The sequence below is a fragment of the Sinocyclocheilus rhinocerous genome, unplaced genomic scaffold (assembly GCF_001515625.1).
Source record: "Sinocyclocheilus rhinocerous isolate Xijiao unplaced genomic scaffold, SAMN03320098_v1.1 scaffold980, whole genome shotgun sequence".
Lineage (NCBI taxonomy): Eukaryota > Metazoa > Chordata > Actinopteri > Cypriniformes > Cyprinidae > Sinocyclocheilus > Sinocyclocheilus rhinocerous.
Window position 1 is genome coordinate 125,181 of NW_015635053.1, and position 17,639 is coordinate 142,819.

At 36.8% G+C, this 17,639-nt stretch overlaps 1 protein-coding gene across 1 annotated transcript in view; it reads right to left on the reverse strand.

Annotated features, from left to right (window-relative positions):
• The window catches only part of syt2a (synaptotagmin IIa), a 78,828-nt gene extending 63,474 nt beyond the window's left edge, over positions 1 to 15,354 (reverse strand). The window contains exon 1 of the mRNA XM_016560737.1: positions 15,166 to 15,354. The gene's annotated coding sequence lies outside the window, so the exon portion shown is untranslated. The remainder of the gene's footprint in view (positions 1 to 15,165) is intronic.
• Positions 15,355 to 17,639: the final 2,285 nt, after the last annotated feature.

Genomic DNA, 17,639 nt, shown 5'->3' on the forward strand with positions numbered 1-17,639 from the left:
CCACACATCTGGGGAAGAGTTCAGAAAAAATTCTGCTGCATTGGAGGTTCACAGAAGCATGTAGCCTCCATTATCCATAATGGAAGACGTTTGAAACAACTATAACTCAACTGATGGAGAAGGGCCTTGTCTAGACTGGTGCCCAAGAAGCTGATGGTCACTCTAGTTGAGCTCCATGATCATACATGCAGATGGCAGAAATCAACAGAAGGACAAACATCACTGCAACACTCCGATCTGGGCTTTATGGCGATGTGGCCAAACTCAATCCTCTCCTCAGTGAAGACGCATGAAAACACACTTGGAATTTGCAAAAAAAAGCACCTAAAGGACCCTCAAACTGTGAGAAACCGGATTCTCTGGTCTGATGAACCTCGATTCTGAGCATCATGTTTGAAGGAAACCAAGCACTGCTCATCACCTGCAGAGTACCATCCCAAAAGTAAAGTGTGCTGGTAGCAGCCTCATGCTGTGGGGCTGTTTTTCAGCGGCAGGGACTGAGTGACTCGTCAGAGTAGAAAAAAAAGCTCAATGCACCAAAATATTGAGATAGCCTTAATGAAAACCTAGTCCAGAGCTTTCAGAACCTCAGACTGGGCAGAAGGTTCACCTTCCAAAAGGACAATGACCCTAAGCACACAGCAAGAGTGGCTTATAGACAACTCTGTGAATGTCCTTGAGTGCACCATCCAGAGCCTGGGATTGAACCCAATCAAATATTTCTGGAGAAACCTGAAAATGTGCATCTGCCAGACCCCATCCAACCTGACAGAGCTTGAGAGGTGAACAGGCGAGGAGAAGAATGACAGATAATTGCCAAATGCTGATGTGCAAAGCTTGTCGCATCATACTCAAAAAGACTTGAGGCTCTTAAGGTGCTTCAGCTAAGCAATGAGTTATACTCATATAATACATAGAATACTTATGCAATGTACTTATTTCAGTTTTTTATTTGTAATAAATTTACAAAGTTGTTACAGTTCTGTTTTTGCTTTGTAATTATGGTGTATGTAGTGAGTTGAGCTCCATGATCATACATGCAGATGGCAGAAATCAACAGAAGGACAAACATCACTGCAACACTCCGATCTGGGCTTTATGGCGATGTGGCCAAACTCAATCCTCTCCTCAGTGAAGACGCATGAAAACACACTTGGAAGACTTGAGGCTCTTAAGGTGCTTCAGCTAAGCAATGAGTTATACTCATATAATACATAGAATACTTATGCAATGTACTTATTTCAGTTTTTTATTTGTAATAAATTTACAAAGTTGTTACAGTTCTGTTTTTGCTTTGTAATTATGGTGTATGTAGTGTAGATTAATGTGGGGAAAAAAGTAATTTAAAGCAGTTTAACATAAGGCTGCAACATAACAAAATGTGAAATAAACGAAGGGGTATGAATACTTTCGCATGCCACTGTATAAGAATATATAAAAACAGTTTACAAAACAAATTTGTCCTTTAAAAATTGAGTCTGATGTTTCAACTGTTTTTGCCTATACAATAAAAGTCAGTAAGGTCCAACAGCACAACAACACTGGAACCTTTTGACTTTCATTGTATGGATAAATAAACACTGAAACACTTTCCAAAATATCTTCTTTTGAGTTGAAGAGAGTCCTGCAGATTTGAATGTAGTTATGTTTCTCTGGCTGATTCACCTTTGAACACCGGGATCACTGTGAGTGTACCGTGACACTTAATAATCTAAAATAGATTCAGTTTTCATCTTCTGCATAAGCACATGCTTTGTCTTTTCTTACTTAAATGCAAATTATTATAATCTTTCCCAGAGGCGAACAGTGAAAGTAATGCAGTATGACTAACTGACAGTGAGTATTAACCTTTAGCCCTTCAGGCTTTTGAATATGCGACAGGATCTGTTTTTGCAGGATGTTTTGTTTAAATATATAATTGAGAATTATTTACAAAAGAAAATAGACTATTGTCGTTATGTTTTATGTGCAGTCAGTATTTTGTTTATGTTCGGAAAAAGGTCCAAAGCCATTGGACAGTAAAATGAGAAGTATTCAGCTGGTCATGTGACATTAACGTGTCTGCCCCCATGAAATGACCCGGTTAATGTAAATTTAAACTGCTTTTATCAGACGACCGGATGACAGGAGTCTTCATCTCATGTGAGTGAGCATCATTTAATATACAGCTGTGTTCAGTTCTGTTGCTTTGTATTTCTGAAAGCTGTTATAAATGGCTGTTATGATTTCTATTTTTCACTGCAGAAAAGGGACATGAGGAACAGACTCAATGACAGTTTTAGTAGTTTTTTTAATCTGTCTCAGTCAAATGTGTTTTCTTTAAACATATTACAGTATGACATTTATATCAACTGGTCTTTATTGTTGTTCTGCAAGATGCTTGGATAATTTTTTTAGTGTCGTAGTCATGACTAGCTGTGGTCTACTGGGAATATACAAATGCCTTAATATCTGCATTGTAAATAATGAAGGCCACATTATTTACAATGCAGATATCAAGGCATATTTGTTTTCTTTAAACAAAATTTGTATTCATCCCAGCCTTAAGTTATGAGAAAAGGCAAGGCTTATCTTAAAGCCTTAGGCATAATAAAGTTATTGTTTCACATAATTCTGCTAGTCTAAAGAATATAGCAAGATAAATATTTCATTCATGTGCAGTTTTATACTTTTTATTGTTCATTTTGTATTGCCCAGTCTCTCCAAACCGCATATAAAAATAAAAATATTTTGTCAGTTTATTATGGTTCATCCAAAATGAAAATTTGCCAAAAAAATTTGAAAATGTTTACTCATCCAAGATGTAAATGAGTTTGTTTCTTTATTGGAACAGTTTTGGAGAAATGCAGCATTACATCAGTTGCTCACCAGTGGATCCTCTGCAGTGAATGGGTGCCGTCAGAATAAGAGTCCAAAAAGCTGATAAAAACATCACAATAATCCACAAGTAATCCACACTTGTATTAAGTAATCCATGGACTCCAGTCCATCAATTAACATCTTGTGAAGTGAAAAGTGACGTTTCTAACGTATTCTAACGTGACGTTTTCATATTTTTCTCCCGATTCAGATGAGATAATCTTTTTCACTGGAGAGAAATAATATGGATTGAGGACTCGTATTTCAGCCGAAAGCAACAGTCTGAAGTTAAAAACATCTAATGATGGATTTGTTTCTTACAAACACACATCTTTTCACTTCACCAGATATTAATTGATGGGCTGGAGTCGTGTGGATTACTTGTGGATCATTGTGATGTTTTTATCAGCTGTTTGGGCTCTCATTCTGACGGCACCCATTCACTGCTGAGCATCCATTGGTGAGCAAGTGATGTAATGTTTCTCCAAATCTGTTCCCATGAAGACACAAAGCCAGGTAAAAATAATAGTAATAAGGATTTAAAATGACCAAATCAGCCAAAATAAAGGTCATGTTGATTAAAATTATTTTCAAGGTTGATTTAAAAAAAAAAAGCTACTTAAACTTCAGTTTTCACTTTGTATGCTGTATGCAGGTGCACAATCACACAAATAACCCACCACACACACACACACACACCTGCAGTCATTTCCGAGGTGTCAATGTTTATCACCAAATTACACATGGCTCTGTAATCTTGGAGTTGAATCAACAATCAATCAAGGCCAGGAAAGGAAAGGACAGGACTAATCGATTCTCAGTTAGCAGCCATGTGGTAATTGTGGTGGTATCAGCCTCTTGAGGTGAACTGCTGTGAGCTTTAAAGCCAAATGACATGAGGCCCTCAGGGAGAATGTGGATAGCGCCTCAATTCGGCAAATACGCAAATGACATACATTGTTTAGTGTGAATTGTCAGCTGATTTTCCAGTTAAACTAGTAGTTTGTGATATCACACATATAGGACAGTAGTTAAATGCTTGTAGGGAGACTTCAATTATTCTATAACATCTCCATGTTTATGTTTATTGTCATGTTGAGTGGAGCCACCAGTGATTTCTGTGACATTTATTTATGTTGTACTCGCTAAAAGAATCGTACACTTCACTGGTGCAGAATTTCAATTTAATATGACTTATGAAATAATGCAGCTGATGGCAGTGTAAAAACACCCTTTAAAGGGGAAATTATTTTTCCAATAACTTCTCGATTTATAATTTCTCTGCTGAAAGAACACTTTCTCGCTCTATTAGTCATATAAGCAAAGGAGGGCAGACAATGTGCTGAAGTCTTTCCATATTCAATTTGTCAATTCAATGCCTTTCCATTTGGGTGTTTTTTGATGGCTCTGTAAACATTTCATTATTAATTTTTTACGTGTTTCCTACACTCTCTGTTTGGCTATACTCACTGTGAAGATTAAAATTTTTCACTCAGGTGTAAAAAGAAGTCGGAAATACCTGAGCAGTCGTTTATTGGTAGCATACACCCTGACGCCGCACATGCTACTCACAGTGGTGTTTGGATGAATATGTGAATATGTGCTGCATGCTTTCCTCTTAATAACAAAATAAACACAACAAAAACGACAGAGGTGAGAAAACAGCTGTTAAGAAAGCATCGGATCATAGTGATGTGGAAAATGTTTGCATCAGCTCTGCAATTCGGCAGTCAAGTCACGTTACGTTTATTTATATTGCACTTTAAGCTGCTTGCTTTAAAGAAATATATTGTACAGTACTAAATGTGAAAGTATATTTCACTTTCAATTACAATTTTGACTATAAAGTTGCTCTCCAGTGTGTTCAAGCATTTACTCGTGTCTGACCTCGATGGACTGAACAGAAAAATAAACCTACTGTCTCCAACTATTTTCAATGGAAAGCAGCTAAAGTCTGATCGAAATGTCACTAAATTATGTCATATGCTACTTTGCATATTTATGGTGCTAAATGTCACCCATTTGCATCTGTTTGCTTTGCTCCTACTCTTTGTGCTCACATACTGTGTTTAATGCATCCATATTCTCAATAAAGCTGTTCTCATTTACATATTTTTCTGTTTCTGTTGTCAGACAACAGAACAAATATGAAATAGTGACTGAAATGCAACCAAAGACTACCAGCAGTCACTTGCAAGCCATTTTCAAGCTGCCGTGCTGCACTATAAATTTACCCTGACTTATAGCGGAGACATTGTCTGCATAAACTTAAAAACAACGGCTGCACTGTAAAAATAATCATTCAGATAGAAAGTTAGAAGCAACAGAATGTCAGACAGAGGTATGTCTGTGCCAAGAAAGCAAAACCTCACACTCATGGCACAATACTGGCGAGTCTCAGAAAGTAGCTAATGTTCGTCCAAAAAGTCACTAGATTTTTTGCTAGTTGCTTCAAAATCACTAAATGGGGCGAAAAAGTCACTAAACCACTAAGTTGGCAACCAGAGAAAATTTCCATGTCAAAGAAGGCGGAGCCCCAGAGCCACACCTACTTATTACATAATCTCCACAAACCAATGGGAGTTCTAAAGGTATTTACCAGGTGGAGCAAATTTTTTCGGAAATTTCACTTTTGAAGTTTTGAACTCCTGATGAGTTTTGTTTTGGCCTGGTTTTGTTTGAAATTACGTCGCAGCAGTTTGTTCTTTGATTTTGCTTGAAGTAAATTGGGGCCTATGTTGCCTCAAGTCAAAAATCTCCAGTTTTCTATGAAATTCTGGTCTGTGAACATACTTATTGTTTCACTGCACTTCAGTGCAGTGTTTGAAGTGTTTACAGTGTTGAAAAGGCAGGACTGCTCTGAGTACAGGCCTCATTTGGCATTCATATCTTGGGAGGCCAGACTCTCTCTCTCTCTCTCTTGCTCTTTTGTAGGTTTGCTCTTGCTCTACACTAGAAGTAAACAGCAGCTTTGATCAATGATTCCTTTGCACTTTCCTGCCTCACACGTCCACTCTCTGGCAGACAGCAGATGGTGGATGTGGAGCAAATTTACTTCAGCACAAAAAACCTCTGTCTTGACTTTAATGCACTTCTGCGGCGCCCTTACACCAAATGGTCAATATCTAAACTTAAATCATTTTGAAAGTGCAGTATATAGAGGTCTATTACCGAGAGGCTACTATGAATCTTTGTATTATTAATGTATAGTATAACAGGTCTTGTGATGGATTTCAATGTGATTGTTTTGCCCGACTCGATTACGTCATTCACAGTGCTTCATGCCAGCAGGAGTTCATGCGAGATCTTGACTCTCTGATTGGTGGAATTTTCATATAGCATAATGGGTAATGTAGTTTTTCACCACCAATTCTGCTATACAGTGCATTAATGTCCACCCACTTTTTTAGTGGTGCTGGTATTTTTTTATATTCATTTTTCCAATAGGGATTTTAAACAAAATGTGGGTAAAGCGTTACAAGCTCTGAACCAACCCAACCAGCTATGAGGTGAATCACAAGATTACAAACTTTGATTTAAAGCAAAAAAAAATCTAAATAAAAATTTTTTAAAATCGGACACAAAGACAAAGGTACAAGACTGTTTTCTTGCCGGCTTTAATGAGGGAAAGAACCACAATCCCATGAACCATTGTGAACGACAGAATCAAATTAAAAACGTTGGAAAAATATTTAACTATCAATTAAAGCTGTTGATTGTATATATAGAAACAATATATTTTAAGTGTAATGCAAAATATGCATATATATATATATATATATATATATATATATATATATTGAAATATTTGTGTATTTAAGTGTCATTTACTGTGCTTCATGGGAGTGGGCGGAGCTCAGCACTCTTTTTGGTACTCTCTGATTGGTACTCTCTGTTTCCTTTACGGCATCATGGGTAATGTAGTTTTTCACCATGGATTCTGCTGTAAAATAGGATTATTTAAAACACAAGTTAAAATAATGTGTACTGATTGCTTCAACAAAAGCATATAGCATCAGCAGCCTCAGAGCTCACAGTAGGTCTGCCTTTAAAGGTTTAAAAGTTTTTGGTAAAAATCAATCTCTCTATGGAGAAAATGAATGGCATTTTTATTTCTGGAAGCTGACTGTTGCACTCAATACAAAACATTGGCTTTAACAAAAGCATATACTATCGATTAACAGTCTTTATCAATAAACAGAGCTCACAACAGGTCTGTCGTTAAAGGTCTTTAAAGAGCCAGGCTGGTTTCTTTGTAAATTCAGCACCAAGGCCAGCAGCCAAAAAAACAGCACATGGTACTGAAGCAGAGAATCAAGCATCTCTGGTGGCACTTCATGAAGTTCATCTGTAGCCACTCTGTAGGGATGTGAAAAGTGGCTATGAGAGCACAGAAAGGTTAACCTGCATGAAGCTGAAAGGCTAACAGTGAAGCTCTTTCTTTGACACCAAAATGGATACTAATCCACAGCACCATATGACATAAAGCCAGCACAACATCACTGTTAGGTTATTGAGCAGTCCTCAGACACCTCTCACTCCACTGGAGTACTAATAACAGCTGAAGTGTGTAATGATCAAATACTTAAGCTGTTGAAGTATCTTGTGTTCAGATGCAATGAGCTTTGATGCTCATGCAGCCACTGCATGTTCAAGTCTTGTTTAAACCTGTTCTCACCATCATTTCATAAAAAAAACAGAAGAGAGAAACAGTTTACAATGAAATGAAGGCTTAAAGGTGAATTCAGTGGGTTGGTGTTGATTTAAAAAGGTTTACATATAAAGTTATAAAATGTCAGCAGTCATTTTAAGTCTGTACACTCACATGAAGACAGTACACATAATAGTTTTCTATAAAAAAGTGTTCATGATGTTCATATTCATATATATAACTTAGCATGTTCAAATGATGTGACGTAGATGTTAAAAAAGGTATTTTTAAATTTTTATTATTTTTTATTATTAAAGAAAAATCTATGTTTTTGTCATCTTATATAATTGAGATAAAACAGTAAAAGCAGTAGTTTGCAATTAAATGATAATGTAATAATAATAATAATAATAATAATACATTTTATTTTTTTAAGTTGTTTTGTCATCTAGTTACAGAAATTGCTGTATGCTGTGATAAATGTCTAATTGAATAAAATTTTATTTATTCTAAAAGAGAAAAGGTTTCCTTTATTGACACTATATAGGTGGAACTACTCTTTATGCTTCTATTAAGAAACCACAGTATGATTGATTTATCTTAAATAAACTGTAAGAATACAGTCACTGCCCTTGGCATGACTTTTAAAATGTACAAACATCAGAAAGTCCTGCTATTGTGCTCCATCGCAGGTCAACTGAAGTTCACGTAAGATGTTTAAGCTTATATATTATAAAAAAAAGCAGCACAAATGGGAGCAGCTCTGACCTTGCAAAGCTTGTTAGCCCCTTCAATGTTTTTCAGCTAGTTCCATAACATACCATTCTTCCTTTCTTTCTCTTTTCATTTTCACAGCAGAGCAGAACTGCTTTTAAGATTCTCTGTAGGCTGCGTTCAATCACTCAGTACTGCTTTACTGGAAATCAGCCATTTTATTCCTGGCTAAATTAATGCATGAATCCGTTTAGTGTGATTGAGAGAATCTGAATGATTTGGGATGCACAAAATGAGCTGCATTGCCACAGACATGCAGAGGACACCCTGTACTCTTCGAGAATCCTGTCATCTCTTGAATATGAATCGATGGCAGAAGAGCAGCGATGTCTTCCTCTGTCTGTAACCTCCTCCCAATATCACAGATGAACACAACAGCCTAAAGTACAAAGGGAATAGAGTAATAGCGAAGCATCAGAGGAGCACAGCAGTGCTCAGTCCTGCTTGCGCTAAGCCCCGCCCTTGACTCCTCCCCCTGCCTTCCCTTTGGATTAATTATGCAGCTCACTGCAGCATTTTCAGTGTTGCCTGCAGTTTGTCCTGCCACAACTCCCTGTTCCTCTATCTCTTCCTCCTCCTCTTTCTGTCTTTCTCTTCTCTTCTTGGAGGTCTAAATTTGATTAAATTCTTCCCCCTCTCTCTCACTCCCTCCTTTAATTCTCCGCTCTTCTTACAACACCATAACAAGAAATAAGGCTGCAATTCAAGCTTGTCTGAAAACACTCTGCTGCTGCACACATACATAAAGCTTCAAGCATTGCATCATGAAGGGGAACTACTGAATACTCCCCGGCTAATGCCTGGGCGAGAGCGTTTAACCCATGTGAGCTCAGACCGTACTGTCTCACACTGGCTAATTACAGCAGCTGTTCGTCAATACATCTGGCTGTAAATGATGCAATTATTCCAAACTGTTGTCCCTGTTAGGTTTGATTATGTAGTTGAGCTTTGCATTTTTTTTGCATCTTTACATGACAGGAATGCAAAAAATATTATTAAATCTGTAGGATAATAGGTATTGATGTAGATCAGAGAAAAGGTCTTCTAGTTACATTTACAGTTAGGTCCATATATATTTAGACACAGGCACAATTTTTATTATTTTAGCTTGTGACCAAAACATATTTTAAAGTGCACACTCTGAGCTTTAATTTGAGGGTATTCTCATCAAAATTGGCGGAAAGTTTAAGGAATTACAGCTTTTTAATATGTACCTCCCCGCTTTTTCAAGGGACTCAAAAGCTGTTTCAGACAGAAACAGAAGCAGCCGGAAGAATTCTGAAGTGTATGAGATATACCTCATGCCCAGATTCAGCCAAATGCAGCAAAGTTGATTGGACTGCGCTTCACAGTACAAATGGACGATGACCTAAAACATACAGCAAAAGCAACCCAGGAGATTTTGAAGGTAAAAACGTGGAAAATTCTTCAATGGCCAAGTCAATCTCCTGATCTCAACCCGATTGAGCAGCATTTCACTCGCTGAAGACAAAACTAAAGGCAGAAAGACCCACAAACAAACAACTGAAGTCAGCTGCAGTAAAGGCCTGGCAAAGCATCACAAAGGAGGAAACCCAGTCTCTGCTGATGTCCATGAGTTCCAGACTTAAGACAGTCACTGCCTGCAAAGGATTCTCAACAAAATATTAAAAATGAACATTTTATTTATAATTATATTTATTTGTCCAATTACATTTGAGCCCCTGACAATGGGGGGACTGTGTATAAAAATGGTTGTAATTCCTAAGCATTTTATGTTATATTTTTGTTCAACACCTTGAATTAAAGCTTAAAGTCTGTACTTCAATTTCATCTTGATTAATTCTGCTCTGATGGGATACAGAGCCGAAATTATGAAAATTGTCTCAGTGTCCAAATATATATGGGCCTAACTGTATAAATTCAAGCTGTAAAAAACATTAAGTTCAGTAAGTCAAGGATTTGGATGCTATTTCTACTTAGTCAGCTCAATAAAAATGTATCTCTGTTGCTCGTACACCTCGGATGTTTTCCCTTGTCTGTTATTGTCTAAGGTGTAGCTGATGCATATTGCACAGGAACATGGCAAGAGTGGGATAAAAATATTTCAATCTGATTGGTTGACTATAAATAATTTACAGGAGTCAGGGTGAAACGGTTCACCTTCAAACCAGGTACGAGCTAGATATCCACCAGCATGTATATTCCACTTTATTTCTGAATCATGTCTGTAGATACTATTATTTTTCAGATATTAGTAATAAATAAATTATAATAAACAATACAGTGTATATTGTCTGCTTATTTGCATATTTAACTATAATAATATATATATATATACAGTATATATATATATATATATATAAAATTATTACACTAAAGTATTACAAAAATCCAGACCAGCTATTTTTGTGCAATAATTGGGTCCAAGGCACGAGATATTTTACACACATAAACACATTTCATTCTGACAATGCAGTCTGAGCCAGATTCTGTTATATCATAGAACAAATATATTTGAACCGAGTTCAAAAGGAAAATGTGTCAACTGTACACCCTGCTGCCTATCATAGTTTCACAGACCTTGTGAAACATGGCTTGGCAGTTTTGCAATTGTTTCTTGGAGTCCTTGGATTGATATAATACATTTCCTATAAGTGTTTCTCACTATAACTGTTTCTGAGCTATGACAGGCCTTATGAATCAATATATATTTTTTAGATATTTAGGTTATATTTCAAGCTTTCAACTATATTCCTTTCAATAATTCATTAAATTGCCTATATTCAAACTTTCAGCACCAATGATGACAAACAAAATACAACTGGTGTTTATACAACATACAGTACATTCAGTTAATATTTACTGATTTGAGTTGATAGGAGAAAAAGCATGAGTAATGCTTCTCAAATGCTACCCATGCTTGTTTTGAATCTGATGATCTTGCAAATCTGAAGTGATGCATTCACATGTTAGATAATCTAATGTAATGTTGAAATATTGACGTTATATTAAGGGCTGCTTTCCATTTATGGCCCTTTGAAAGCACATTTAAATGAGCTTGTACAAGAAGCAATGCACTGTTTTCACCTTTACTCTGGCACTGAGTAGGACGACAGAACAGAGTACTTAGTACAAAATATTGAAATTGTAACCTAATTTTCCATGGATCTAATCTGGTGCAGAAATGTTTGCGATTATTCATCTGGAAGACAGTTTTGTTTAATGAAACTTTTAATATCCCTTCAGTGCAATCAAAGAATGAGAAAGCATCTGACAGCCATTCAGAGAAGAGAACATGCAGTTTTGACAGGGGACATCATCCCGTATATCAAAACCGACCACACGACACCGCATCAGTTTGAGCGAAGCTCTCAGAGGACAGGAATAGTATTTCTGATGTACCGCACGGGTGTGGTTAAACGAGTCATGAATATCACACAGAAGAACACACGGGTATGATAAACACAGGAATAAGAGTAATGTTTGAAGTGTGTATGCTGCACTCTCAATGGGGGCTGGGCGCTGCAACATACCGCAGTGCTCGAAGCTTTCAGCACACCCACTCCATCATCTCCTCTCTCTCTCATGCTCACCCACAGAGCCCCTCGGTTTTTATGTTCCTGTAGCATTCTCTCAGTCTCCAACACACGCTCCTCCCTCTTTCTTCTGTCCTACATTATAGTCTCACACTTTCCTCTCCTTTACACTGCTTACACAACACCACTCTCTCATGTTCACATGCACACTATGAACAGAAAAAACATACACACATAGCCCTACACACTCCCCCTAATGTAGCAACTCGCACAGTACACCTCTGCCGCCCTAAGATTAATCAGCTTGTCAACAAGCCCAGCATGAAGACCGGTTGTACTTGTGCTGTAATGAATCGATTGCCCATCACACATGGATTAGTTGGGGCAGATTTAGCTGAATGTTTTAATTAAAATCTGTAATGAGCTCAAACTTCTTGCCTTGTTGACTCCCATTACCTCATTTGTATTGTTTAAGGCCTTTAATGACCGCATGAAATCGAACAGTGCACTTTTCTTTCTGGTATTGATGTGTTTGCTATTGGAGTAGGGGCAGGACATTTCGAAGGACATGACATTTTTAAAAAAGAAATAACCAATGGCCTTTAGTTAAATCAGTTTCTCAAGGCTGGAGGAAACAAGGAAGCTTTAGCAAGAGTACTGCGAAGTCCCCCATGATTTGATATTTGCTATGCTACTCAGAATTACACAGCGTTACTTTGTGTTGACGTCATTTTAACTGAAACAGGAAGACAGGGCGGGACATATCTCAGCCCCGCCCCTTTTTAAAGTAACCAATAGCGTTCGTTTATATCACAGCTTGCGCTAGAGCCGTTCAGAGCCGTTGAGCTCCGTAAAGCCGCATTTGACAGGGTATGCCAGCCACAATCTCATCCATATTGCTATAAAATATAGTATTCTGTGTAGAATTCAAATAGCTCCGATACATTTTGTGGTCTGCGCCGACTCGCGCATGTGATCCGCTCCGTGCTATCGTGTCTCTGTACCGGAGCAGAGTGTGTGTGCGGTGGTTAGCGTGACACAGCGCGAAACCAGACTTCTTTTTTCCTCAATGGAAAGCATATTTACACTGTTTGAATCGTTCCCTGTCCCCTATATAGTGCACTACGTGCCATTCACTGTACAGAAAATACTAATTCTGTGGACAATGACCGATTTCAGCAGCGGCTTCAGCGTATATTTTATAGTGTAGGGGGCGGGCGCTTCGGATTCTAGAGAGCGTTTGATTGGACAGAAAGTTGAGAAGCTGAAGTACGATGTGACGTCAAAAAAAATCGTTGAGCCGTTTTTGGCGGAAGTGACGAACTGCAAGCTTTGAAAGCTTATATCTTCTAAATGCGAATTTTGTCACTGTTTTGGAGCACACTGCCTTATAGATAACCTTAAGACTAATATATTGATACTAACACCCAAAAAACTTTAATTTTGATTTCATGGGGACTTTAAGAGGGAGGGGCAGTATCATTCCAAAAAAGCATTTTATTTGGACACGTCCATTAGTGAATGGTTCATTTACATAGAACTTTTAGGCGCACACTAGCATTTAGACAACCCAGGCTAATTGGAAAAAAATGTACCTGGAGTGTCATCATAAAAAAACATCGGAAATGAAATGTCCAGTGAGTGGCACTGAAGTTTAATGCTCTATTGCATTTAAAGATATTGTACGACCTACACTAAACCCGACCCTAAACCTAACCGATAGTGTTAACAAAAGCAAATGCAGGATAAAAATTATTTTGCTCAAGCCAGCATGCCATTTTAGCTTGCTTCTACAGGTCTTTGAGCTCTTTCATGATCAGTGGGACTCTTAGAACTTCACATCACAAGCAATGCTGTACCAGGTGCGCTACCGAGCAAGTTTACCATGTCAGAAATCCACAGATATGGAGCCGTTAATGTAATGCAAATGTCAGAATGTATTAATTAAAAATTCATCCACTATGATAAAGTGGTTTGAGGTGATAACATAGTATTTCATCATCCACTATGATAAAAGTGGTTTGAGGTGATAACATAGTATTGTGTAAGGAAACGTGCAATTAATCAATAATCTGCCTCTGTAATCACAATTCGTATGTAAAGGAATTAATGTTTTACTTCCACTAGAGTTCATTTTAACTGGAAACTGCAGTGAGTTGTACGTGTATGTATTTTTTTAGAGTTTTGCAGAAATGTAGGTAGAAGTATGTTTTTCCATTAAGCCTAGGTTGCACATAAATGACCTCAAAACTAAAAAAAAAAAAAAAAGTATTTAAGAGCTGAGGTCTAAAAAGCTGTTTCAGATCAGTCTCAGAGAAACATTGTGAGCTAGTGGTACTTGCTAATTGGTCATTGTTTATTTTTCCTTCATTTATAATAAGACATGGCGCCATCTACTGGTCGGAAAGCATATAAACATGCGCAAAAGTACAAAAGTGGTTGATGGTTTTGCAATGCATCACTCACTATCATTACATAATGTATCATTTTTGTAAAAAGGAACATTTAACCCTTGATTACTTTAGCTGTTAATGTGTTGATAGCTTATACTATTTCTCATTGTTTTAATAATACAATTTTTATAATTCATTACATAGTGTAGTTTAATATTATATTAATATAACGAAAACATACAATAATTATCCTTCTGCTCTCACATAAAATCTCTCTTTAACCTCACCTATTTTAACATTTCTGCAGGGAAAAATGACTGCCAGTACTGTCAGCTACAAAACTAAGCATTCAAAGAGTTGTACTCTGCCTAGTTATCCTTCAAACGAATCACAAAAAATCGTTGTGTTCACCTTCAGTATACAGGTGCATCTCAATAAATTAGAATGTCGTGGAAAAGTTCATTTATTTCAGTAATTCAACTCAAATTGTGAAACTCGTGTATTAAATAAATTCAATGCACACAGACTGAAGTAGTTTAAGTCTTTGGTTCTTTTAATTGTGATGATTTTGGCTCACATTTAACAAAAACCCACCAACTCACTATCTCAACAAATTAGAATACTCCATAAGACCAATAAAAAAAAACATTTTTAATGAATTGTTGGCCTTCTGGAAAGTATGCTCATTTACTGTACATGTACTCAATAACTTGGTGAACTTTTCCACGACATTCTAATTTATTGAGATGCACCTGTAGTAATAAAGGAATATACTGTATGATCTAATGCTGGATTTTGGGTAAACACAGCAGTCCAATCTGCACTGTCTCAGTACCAAATCACCTATGCAGATTTTGTAATAAGAACATATTTCTGAGTATTTAATAAAAAGGCAAAATAGACATATAGACAAGTAAATAAAAAAACCTGGATGTTTTATGCAGGCAGAACATTTTAAAATGCCACTTACCATACGTGCCAAATGTCCCGAAGAGAAACTTATAGAGGTGTCAAGCCAAAAGCCTCAGAAAAACACTATATTGCCTAAAATGTTCTCTCCTGCTGTGCCTTTAGAGAAAGATGTCCAGTGTCATTCACACTAAACGGACACAGAGAAGATCAGCTGATGCAGAAGGAGAGGAGAACATAGATGCAGGATCTTTCCTCTTCTCACTCAGCCTTTCAATGTTTTACTGCTGTACTCACCAGCAGTGGCTCCTGATTGGCTGAGCTGCTGCACAGTAATGTATGATCTCGCTTTTAATTGGATAGAGGCAATTTATGAGGCCTGTCCAGCATTATTCCTGTTCGCTCTTGCTCATTTTGTCTTTCTCACTCTCTCTCTCTCACACACAGAGGATAGCTGAGCTTTGCTATATCAGATTAATGAAATGAGGTAGAATATGTAAGAAAAGGAGATGAACGCAGGGATAGAGAACACATTTAACACATTTACTGTAACTTATAGTCACTTTTATTGAGAGCAACATACAAATTAGGAAAAGCACAAGCAATTATACCGGATCTAATAATAGTAACAGAACCACTCTAATTAATTTCAAGAGTAAACTGAGAAGTACAAAAGCTAGAGCAGAAGTGTAGCTGTATTTGTGTGTTAATAGGAAGAGACTTAATGTATGATTATGGATTAATGAAATGCTTGCGAAGGAGATTAAAAGGTTGTGATGGGACAAACGATGGGAGTTACTTGCTTTGTTGCTTAATGGACCAGTTCACCCAAAAATTAAAATTGGCCAGAAAAGACGGTTTAGACGTTAAAACTCCATGGATTTGTTTCTTACAATCATGCAGCTTATCGCTTCACAAGACATTAATTGGTGGACTAGAGTCACTTCTGGATTATTGTGATGTTTTTTTCAGCTGTTTGGACTCTCATTCTGACGGCACCCATTCACTGCAGAGGATCCATTGGTGAGCAAGTGATGTAATGATACATTTCTCCTAATCCGTTATGATGAAGAAACAAACTCATCTACATCTTGGATGGCCTGAGAGTGAGTACATTTTGAGCAAACTTTCATTTTTGGGTGAACTGTTCCTTTAAGAAGTGTAGCCTATGTGGGCAGCGTCTTGTTCTTGTGGTCTAGCGACTTTCACAAACCACATAAACATGGCAGCTTTTTGTCTGGTTTTAATTTAATTTCTCTGTCTTAGTCTGTATCTGGGCATCAGTTTATGGACTGATCTATAACCTAATGTACTGACAAAAGACCAGGTCTATAGAAACACAACAACTGAATAAAATCTGTCAAGATCAATTTTTCTCTCTGCTGAGATCCTTGTGACATGACTTTGTGTATGATTGACTGATCAGCCAAAACACCCAGTCTTTCTCTATTAAAATCTGTTTTCTACAAGACATTTTTTGATCACTAGTCCGTGTCAGTATTGAAATGAATAAAATGACAGAAAGTAAGCGACTGTGTTTCACCGCTAGATGGCGATGTCTACTCTTTTGTTGTTGCAGGATGTAATTAGACTGACTGCTCGTATGAGAATGAATGAGGCATTTATATGGCGCTGTAAAGAAAAATAAGACTATCAGTGCTTACTCCTAGCAGATGTGAAGAGATGTTAGTATTAGTGATAGTATTAGTTCTTCCAGGTACTGTTTTAAAATGTTTAATTATAACAATGAAAACATGGATTCTAGGAGCACAATTATAGCTAAAATATATTTAGTATAAGTATAAGTCAAGTATACTTAAATGTCATTTTAAGTATATTTCTGAGAAGTACATAAAGCCCATTTCTGAGAAGTACATAAAAAGTAGACTAAAAGTATACTTTACTATTTTTAGTTTAAAAGAAGTATACTAATAGCACACTTGAAAAACCTTACCTTAAACCTTAAAACCTTAAAATACTTTTAAGAAAAGATCTTCAATAAAAAATTAAAATAAAATGCCACTTATACAGAGGAAAAAAAATAAAGCTTTTGTTCAATATGCAAATAAATTACAATAACAAAATAATCCACTAGATGCATTACAAATCAATAGTTTTTGTTTTCTATGGTGTTGTGTTGTAATATTTGCAATATGAATCAGATGTTATGGGTATGTACAGATATATACAGAAATATATTTTTTCTTCTGATAATTGTAATTTCTTGCTGTCTGTTATTCATCTCCCCCTACATTCACTGTCTTTATTTACGGCTGTATGTCTCCACAAGACTGCAGTTCAGTTCTACATTTTTATAAACCTTTTTTTATATATCTTTTAAAAGGGCACAAATGTGCAGCTGCTACTGCACAAAGTGCCGTGCTATATGCAGTCATTTTAAAATAAGCATATGTCATTTAGCTGTGCCTCAGTGCAAATACAGAAACTCCATCATGACGGTGATTGCTGGCAAAACGGTTCAGAGTCCTGGAGAGGCAGAAATATGACAGCAAACTCAAAATCTGGTTTCTTGGG